This window comes from Nicotiana tabacum, chromosome 7, assembly GCF_000715075.1.
Source record: "Nicotiana tabacum cultivar K326 chromosome 7, ASM71507v2, whole genome shotgun sequence".
NCBI lineage: Eukaryota > Viridiplantae > Streptophyta > Magnoliopsida > Solanales > Solanaceae > Nicotiana > Nicotiana tabacum.
Genome location: NC_134086.1, coordinates 2,397,900 through 2,407,865, shown reverse-complemented (window position 1 = coordinate 2,407,865; position 9,966 = coordinate 2,397,900). Strand labels below are relative to the sequence as shown.

General features: G+C 37.0%; 1 pseudogene; it reads left to right on the top strand.

Moving 5' to 3' along the window:
• The first annotated feature begins 6,440 nt into the window (after nt 1-6,440).
• On the top strand, nt 6,441-8,738 carry LOC107827343 (nicotine N-demethylase CYP82E4-like; annotated as a pseudogene).
• Nucleotides 8,739-9,966: the final 1,228 nt, after the last annotated feature.

The window sequence follows — 9,966 nt, the reverse complement described above, 5'->3', positions numbered from 1 at the left end:
TAGCTGGGCAGAATGTTTAAAAAGGCCATTTTTGCGATTTTTGGCCTAAGTTCACCATTTTTGACTCGGTTATGGAGCTTCTTGAGGGATATTGAAGAGGGAGTCAAAGAGAACTTCTTGGAGGTAAGAATTTTGGACTTAATACTCGATCCTATTGTGATTTATACCTAATTAAACATGAAATATGGAAGATTTGAAGCCTAAAATTGGGGAGTTAGGCTTGGGAACTTGAGACCTTAATATAGGGATTTGAGGGGCCATTTGTGGTCGGATTTTGGTATTCTTGGTATGTATGAACTCGTGGGAGGATAAGGACTGTATTGATGTAAATTTTATCGGATTTCGAGATGTGGGTCCGGGGGTTGGGTTTGGTCAATTTTGGGTCCTTGTGCCGACCTGTTGAGACCCTTAGGTGCATTTTTACTATTTTGTCCCACTCTATTTGTTTGAAAGAATATTGGGTTGTATTTAGAGGCTCTTGACTTGTGACACCGGATTGTTGGGCTATGTTGGTATATTTTGTACTATTTTCCGCACATTTCAGTGATTTATATATTTCTTATGAAAATTCGAGACTTAATCAGTTTTAGAAAAATGGTTTTATAAAAAGAAATCATTGTGGTTACTTGTTGGGTTGGCTTGCCTAGTATTGTGTAGCGCCATCCCGACCGGGGTATTTGGGGTCGTGACAAGTCTCCCCTTGAAAAACAGCTAGCTATATCCCGAATAGAGTTCCTGCAAAATCTATCTTGAAAAACTCCCTTTGAACTATGGACAACCAGAAAACCTAGATTGAATCATTTTTACATTTTGGGATGTCCAGCTGAAGTTCATATTTATTCACCCAAAGAAAAAACATTAATCCTAAAACTACCAGTTGTTTCTTTATAGGCTATCTTGATCACTCTAAAGGGTTTAGGTTTTCTGTCATGGGCGTGACACTAGAATCGTTGAGTCTATTGATGTAAAATTTCTTGAGCATCATGTTTGTGATTGTGATTGTTCATGTGGGATGGAAATTGTGTTGAAAGACAAGGAAGTCATTGTCCCTGTACCTGTTGTACATGAAAAGATGGTAACCAACCTATTCATATAGGGGAGAATCAAGGGAACAATGACGCAGATCCCATGGTCCCTAAGCAAAATGAACTCAATGAACCACTCCGTAGGTCACAAAGAGAAAGAAGATCTACCATCTCTGATGATTTATCGTATATGTGACTGAAAATCTTAGTGATACTGGAGAGTTGATTGATCCTTTATTATATGCTGAAGCTATTTTAACGCCATATGTTGATACATAGCGTGATGCAATGAAAAATTAAATGCGCTCCATGGAACACAATAGAGTGTGGGAGTTAGTTGAATTGCATGTAGGTTTTAGACCTAATGGTTGCAAATGGGTGTTTAAAACTAAAAGAGACTCTAAGGGATATATAGACCGTTATAAAGCAAGGTTGGTTTCTAAGGGTTACACTCAGAAAGAAGGTATTGATTATAAAAATACATTTTCTCTTGTTTCATCTAAGGATGAATTTAGAGTTGTGATGGCTCTTGTGTCTCATTTTGATTTAGAGTTGCACTAGATAGATGTTAAAACCGCTTTCCTGAATGGGAGTCTTCTTGAAGAAGTTTACATGGTTCAACCTTAAGGGTTTAAAGAAGTTGGTGAAGAAAATCTAATATGCAAGCTTAACAAATTTATATATGGGCTTAAACAAGCCTCCGGGCTGTGGTACTTGAAATTCCACGAAATTATTACGAAATTTGGAATTGTGGAAAATAATCTTGATGAATGTGCTTATCTCAAAATAGCTAATGGCAGTTTTATTATTATGGTTCTCTATATTGATGACATTCTGCTGGCCACAAATGATTTGGGCTTGATAATGAGATCAAACAATTTTTATATAGGTAATTTGATACGAAAGATCTTGGTGACGCCTCTTTTGTTCGTAGGATAAAAATTAAAAGGATAGGCCTCGTGGTGTTTTGGGTTTATCACAACGTGCCTATAATGAGAGTTTTCTTAAAAAAATTAATATGCAAAATTGCAAATCTGGTGTTGCACCTGTGGTAAAAGGAGACAAACTTAGCAATCATTAATGTTGAAATGAAAACTATGAGAGATGTGCCATATGCAAGTGTTTTTGGCTATTTGATGTACATACAGGTTTGTACAAGGCCTGATATATCATTTGTTGTTAATATGTGGGGAAGATTTTCTTCTAATCCTCGGTGGGCATATTGGGTGGATGCAAACAAAGTGATGAGATATTTACAACGTTCCAAAGACTTCATGCTTGTGTACAAGAAACTTGATAATCTGGACCTATTTCACGACCCAAACCTCCCTCCGTGAGATGTCGTGACGACACCTAGTCTTTACGACTAGATAAGCCTAATATTTGCAGAAAAACCAAAATTTGAAAGCATAACTTTAAAAACCAACAACAATAGATATTTAAATAACTGATAGAGATGCCGCTAGGCATATACAATAACCAACTCTCGAACTATACATGAAAATTTTCCAAAGACCCGGAACACCGTAAGTCACAAGCTTCTAAGAACTCCTAATTGTTCTATAGATCAGTGTCTAAAAAAGTAAGGAAAGAATCAATATAATGCGATATAGGGGGACTCCAAGGTCTGCGGACGCATACAAATATACCTTGAAGTCTACGGGACAGTAGTAACTGGGCAACTAAAAGCGACACTAGTAGGAGGTACCTGGATCTGCACATAAAAACATGTGCAGAAGAGTAGCATAAGTATACAACATCGGTATCCAGTAAGTGCCAAGCATAACCTCGATCGAGTAGTGATGAGGTCAAGTCAGGGCCCTACTGGTATATAAATAAAAAATAAGGCAGAACAAAATATCGCAGTATAATAAAAGACCGAAGGCCTCGGGATGAATCCGGAAGGTTGTTGGAAAGATCAGACTTGAATTGGAGTAGCTGAAGTTGCTGCTTCTGGCATATCCGCACCTGCGGATTGGGGACCGCAGGTGCGATAGCAAGGCAGCAGATGCGGAAGGTTTGGAACTCAGGTAATGTCGTAGGTGCTCACTAATGACCACACCTGCGGGACCGCAGATGCGGGTATGGACCGCAGATGTGGAATTCTCAGGGTTAAGTGAAAACCTCACCTGTGATGGTTTTTCCGCAGGTGCGGCATCGCAGAAGCAACTTGGAGACCACAGGTGCGGAAATCCCTGGGAAGAAACTATATAAGCATCACTTCGCGAATTTCAGTCATTTATTCACCATTTTTGGTCGAGTTGGAGCTTGGGGACCTCAATTTCAATGGAGAATTTAAGTGCTTTTAGTGAGGTAAGTTACTTGGACTTTGATCTTTTGTTTATGGTGATTATTTCATTTTTTAATCATGAAATTAGTGGGAAAATTAGAGAAGAAATTGGGAGATTAGGGATTGAAATTGGAGAGTTCAAATTGGGGATTTGAGGAGCCATTTGAGGTCCGATTTTGATGATCTTGGTATGTATAGACTCGTGGGAGGATAAGGATCCTAGTGATGTGATTTTTATCAAATTCCGAGACATAGGCCCGACGAATTTCAGGTTTTTTGAGTTAATTTGATAGTTTTCGCATGGGCTTTGTTCCTTTGGCATGTATTGATATTATGATTCCGATTTTGGATAGATTCGGGATGATTTGAGGCCCAGTCGAGAAGCAAGGTCATTGCGGAGTAGATTTTCGTCCGATTTGAAGTAAGTAACGATTGTAAATCTAGACCTGAGGGTATGAAACCTCGGAATTCCGTACTGTTTTGATAATGAGGTGACTCACATGCTAGGTGACGCGCGTGTAGGCGTGCACTGGTAAGGATTGTGACTTGGTCCATCCCGTGGAAATTGAAGAGTTGAAATTTTGGTAAACTCTATATAAAATATATATCGGGCTGCACGCCGCAGCGATATAGTGCTTGGGCTGTAAGAGCCTATCCGGAGCCTGCACACCTCCAGTGAGCGCATTCGACTATATATATTTACGGATCGGGCTGCACGCCACAACGGTTATTATTATGAGATATCTATTGAGCGGGAGTGTTGATTGATGAGAACTGAGTCACGAGTGATTGAGAGACTTGACCGAGGGGCTATATATACATGAGTGATGCTTTGCCCGAGGGGCTTGTCTATGAAAAAACTATTTTCACTCTTCTTATACTGAGCCTCTATTGAAAAAAGTTGAACAAATATTTTAAATAACCTTCATTGAAACTGGAGTTTTTACGAGATGTTCGAAAATTAAACTACGGATTTGACTTTGTTATTTCTATTGAGATTCGGTGTTAGATTATGTATAAGATTTAAATTCTCGTCACTGAACTCAGCCTTTATTTACTTTTGTTACTTACTGAGTTGGCATACTCACGTTACTCCATACACCTTGTGTGCAGATCTAGGTGCCATAGCACCGGAGTGAGAGCATTTAGCAGCTTCTGAGTATTTTTCCAGAGATAGCAAGGTAGTTGCACGGCGTTCACAGGTCTGCCTTGCTCCTTCCTATCCTTAGTATTACATATTTTAGTCTTATCTTGTATTGAGTAGACAATATTGGACTGTATTTTAGTGGCTCATGACTAGTGATACTAGGATCAGGTAGTGTTTGATGTATTTGCGCATTTGTTTTCCCCTTATTTTGACATATTAAAAGGAAAGATTTGTGATCATATTTGATTAGAAAATGAATTTACAAAAGACCTTATGTTTTTAGTGTTGAATCAGCTGGCCTAGTACTGTGATAGGTACCATCACGATCGGGGTGGTTGGGGTCGTGACACCCTACTTGTGGGCTTTTAATGGATTGTTGGTGTTGTAACTATTTACCCACGGCAATAACTATTTTACTTTGCTAAGCATATGACAATAATTCCTAAATATTTGTACTACCCTGAGATATCCGAAGACTCACTTTTCTTTGCCTTTATTACCATGTTCTTATGTTGCTAGTAAAGTCACAATACCGATATAAAAAATGTATAGGACTCGTCTACAAACCTCTAGGGATAATTGAACTGTGTCATGGTCAGGACAGGGCCTCGACCTACCCATCAAACTTGTATATATAAAATGAACTCCAAGGTATAGACCTGGTAACTCCGAGAAAATGGAGCTTACGAACCAAGCTAATGTTTGACTTTGTCTACAATGAAGGTCTATCTAGTTGTCTATCAGAACCCGCAAGCATGAAAGGCAACGTCCCCAGCAAAAGGTAGTAGATAGTTGTAAGTTGAAATATACCAACAAGTCCCATAACATAACACGGACCTAATTGAGGCCTTAAATAACGCATAACAATATCTAAACAACGAATCACGCCTCAAATCAAATATAAATGAACTTTGAACTTCAACTTCCAAAACTCACACTGAAACATATCAAATCAACTCGGAATGAACTCAACTTTCAACTTTCGCCAATTAGCGCTGATACCTTCTAGAAATATCCAAATGCAAATCCGGGCATATGCCGGAGTCCAAAATCACCATCCGGACCTAACGGAACCATGTTCTTATGTGGCAAGAATGCAGATGCTACGCATCAAAATGCACTCTCAAGGACAACCATATTTAGCCGTTGGTTGAAAGACTAGAACTAGCATCATTTGGTGTTGCGAACTTGTCAACAGGAAAGATGATGAGAAGGCCATAAACAAGGCTTTGACAATCTCATCCTTAGAATTGAATGAACTGTTCCTAAATCGTCATATATATCTTTTATTTCTTGCTTGACGTTAAGTTATTTTTGTCGTCGTGCATTATTCTTCTCTATTTTTATTTTTGGTATTGATTTAAAACACTTAAGGTTTTGCTCACCTCACTACTTCAAAAATGGCTTCATATTTGAATTGTCAGACATGTACGTGTGTCAAATGCTTCTAGTTTTTCTTATGATTCATTGGTTTAAGCCTATAAAGTGGAAGAACTAGAAGTGCGGCTTATGTTAGATCCCCTTATTATACTGTAAAAGAATGTGCACTTTGGTTTTCACTACTTAGTTTCTTTCTACTTTGGTTTTTGTTTACTTTGTCTAGATCAAATTAAGTTTGTCATAGAAGATTAATAATGGATTTTGCATATACTACCATTCAGCACAAGAAAGTTGGAAAAAGACATTAATTAGCACACCAATAATTTAATTTCTATCAGAAGTAAACAACCAACACCTCAATATTGGCTAGTGAAGGTGGCGTGACAGATTTGCCAGGTATACTATACAGTCAAAATTGCACAATTACAGTTGGGCTGCTATCCAAGAATTTTGAAGAGATGTCCAGGTGGTCAACATTGGCAAAGAAATAGGCGATACCACTTGCAACAAAAGCAAAAGGCAATATATATAATATTTGTAAAATATCACTATAAAGGAACATGTTGCCTACATATTAAAAAATCATAAATTTCATATACCTTTACTACTCTTGAAATTTTCAAATAATGTATCATCTTCTTTCTCCCATAGAAGCCATTGTAGGACTTGTAACCTTTGCATTTCTACTCTACTTCCTATGGACCAAAAAACAATCAAAAATCTTAAACCCACTGCCTCCAAAAATCCCAGGTGGATGGCCAGTAATCGGCCATCTCTTTTATTTCAAGAACAATGGCGATGATGACCGCCATTTTTCTCAAAAAACTCGGAGACTTAGCTGATAAATATGGTCCCGTCTTCACATTCCGGTTAGGGTTTCGTCGTTTCTTGGCGGTGAGTAGTTATGAAGCTATGAAAGAATGCTTCTCTACCAATGATATCCATTTCGCCGATCGGCCAGCTTTACTTTACGGAGAATACCTTTGCTATAACAATGCCATGCTTGCTGTTGCCAAATATGGCCCTTACTGGAAAAAAAATCGAAAGCTAGTCAATCAAGAACTTCTCTCCGTTAGTCGGCTCGAAAAATTCAAACATGTTAGATTTTCTATAGTTCAGAAAAATATTAAAGAACTATATGATGGTGATTCACCAATGGTGAAGATAAACCTTAGTGATTGGATAGATAAATTGACTTTCGACATCATTTTGAAAATGGTTGTTGGGAAGACCTATAATAATGGACATGGAGAAATACTGAAAGCAGCTTTTCAGAAGTTCATGGTTCAAGCTATGGAGATTGAGCTCTATGATGTTTTTCACATTCCATTTTTCAAGTGGTTGGATCTTACAGGGAATATTAAGGCTATGAAACAAACTTTCAAAGACATTGATAATATTATCCAAGGTTGGTTAGATGAGCACATTAAGAAGAGAGAAACAAAGGATGTTGGAGGTGAAAATGAACAAGATTTTATTGATGTGGTGCTTTCTAAGAGGAGCAACGAACATCTTGGCGATGGTTACTCTCATGACACCACCATCAAAGCAACCGTATTCATAAGTAAATTAATCTCTGCTTGCATTTTAACATGTTGTAGGAGGCAATTTATCTTATATTTTAGGTTACTATATTCGTATATATATATATATATAATATCACTTTAATTTTTATAGACTGATTTTTTAAGTGGCTTAGTGGTGTATAGATTCTTCTACACTTTCAGTATTTCGAAGTCAAACTTTAATTTATGGATTCAGTTGATAAACTCTATCACCGTAGGTAATGAATTTTTATATTTTTGGTATATTTTAACCTATTGTAGCAATGGATTTCAATTAAAGAAAAAAAGAGGCTTTTGTACCTTTATAACATATCTTCAATTTGACTGGAGTATTTTCATTTTTTTCTTAACCAACTCATGCATACTAGGATATGAACAATCATGCATCTTCATCTCTTTAGTTTCTTCTTTGTAAGTCATCTTTTTAACTGTTCTTTGTCCATATGTATAGACTTTGGTCTTGGATGCAACAGACACACTTGCACTTCATATAAAGTGGGTAATGGCGTTAATGATAAACAATAAGAATGTCATGAAGAAAGCACAAGAAGAGATGGACACCATTGTTGGTAGAGATAGATGGGTAGAAGAGAGTGATATCAAGAATTTGGTGTATCTTCAAGCAATTGTTAAAGAAGTATTACGATTACATCCACCTGCACCTTTGTCAGTACAACACCTATCTGTAAAAGATTGTGTTGTCAATGGATACCATATTCCTAAGGGGACTGCACTACTTACAAATATTATGAAACTGCAACGAGATCCTCAAATATGGGCAGATCCTGATAAATTCGATCCAGAGAGATTCTTGACAACTCATGCTGCAATTGACTATCGAGGGCAGCACTATGAGTTGATACCGTTTGGTACGGGGAGACGAGCTTGTCCCGCAATGAATTACTCATTGCAAGTGGAACACCTTTCAATTGCTCATATGATCCAAGGTTTCAATTTTGCAACTACGACAAACGAGCCTTTGGATATGAAACAAGGTGTGGGTCTAACTTTACCTAAGAAGACAGATGTTGAAGTGCTAATTACACCTCGCCTGCCTCCTACGCTCTATCAATATTAATATGTTTTGTTGTCGCGATTCGTTCTGATTTGTCCCTCAATGTTTAAAAAAAATGTTTTATTTTGGTTAAGATTGTTTCACAGATTGTTATTCATCTATTTTACTAATAAGTTATTGTAAACCATAAATAATAAGAAGTTTGAGTCTCCGATAAGCATTTCTCGGGCAGAAGTCTTAAGAATGAGCTCAGACCTCTATGGCCTAGCCTCTTCATGTTCTTGTTCAAGTTTAATTTCAATTCTTTTCCCTGTTTTATCATTTTTATATATTTATTTAAACATCCTTTTTCAATTTCAAAGTAATGCTAATGACCTTTTACTCTGACATTCATACAGTTGTGAAGAATTAGACTTCAAGATAGAAGTTTAACTTATATGCACAAATTAGGCAATAAGAAACCGCCAAAACAAAAGAACGACACAAGAGTAACCTAGAGTAAATGGTAAATAACCCGCTATAACAGGTTGAATTACATTGTTGCCGATGTAAAGGTTTCACTACAATGTAATGTTCGTGTATAGAGCTAAAATCTAAAAAATATATCCTTTACATCCAAGGATTCTGATGGAAATCAAAACCTAAGTTGCTCGGTCTTGGGTGTGGGTATCTGACAGGGGTGCCTATCCAGAGGTCGGATCCTTTGAGATGTAAATTCTAAGATTCGGGGATAAGGATCCTAGTACGGATACGGGTGCGAGGATCCAGCTAATTAAAATAAATAAAAATATAAAACTATCACTAAATTAAGAGAAAATTTGTGGAATACTTACGTATAGCTGGTAAAGTGTTAATTTGTTTTTATTCTCAAGTTGTACATAAGTAAAGAATTGATTTTCTACATAAAGTATGCTATTTTCTTCGAATTTACCCTAGTTTCGGTTCTGATATCGGGAATCAAATTGTAACTCGTTTCGAATTTTTCCGTGTCGTGGTTAAAGTAACCAAAATTTTCTGACCAGATCCAGTACAGATCCTATACCCACACTCATACTAGTGTCGTGTCGGAGCAACTTAGATCAAAACACTAACCTAGTAACTGTATAATGCTCAATTAACACCGTGAACATGCTTATCTTCACAAGTCAAAAAAAACTGCCGAGTACCGTTCAACGGCACGGGTGATACTAGAAAAAAAAGTCATCCAACAAGAACAAGTAGAGTTGCTTTTCTTTTCTAAAACAATTGCGTGTAACTCAACTATTCTATGAATACCATGATAAAATAGAGTAGTTTATGTTAAAGAATATATATTAGCATCCTACATTTTAAGCTTGAATATACAAAAGCAAGTCCATCAACAGCATATAAGGTAGTTCACCAGAGATCGTTATTGTTAGATTTAGCATTGGTTGCCACAAAGATAAATACAACAACATACCCGGTGTAATCCTACAAGATGAACAAAGGGAAATGTTTGTATGGAGACCAATAAGATGAACAACAAAAGATGGAATGAATTTTGAGAGGCTGCTGTTACATAA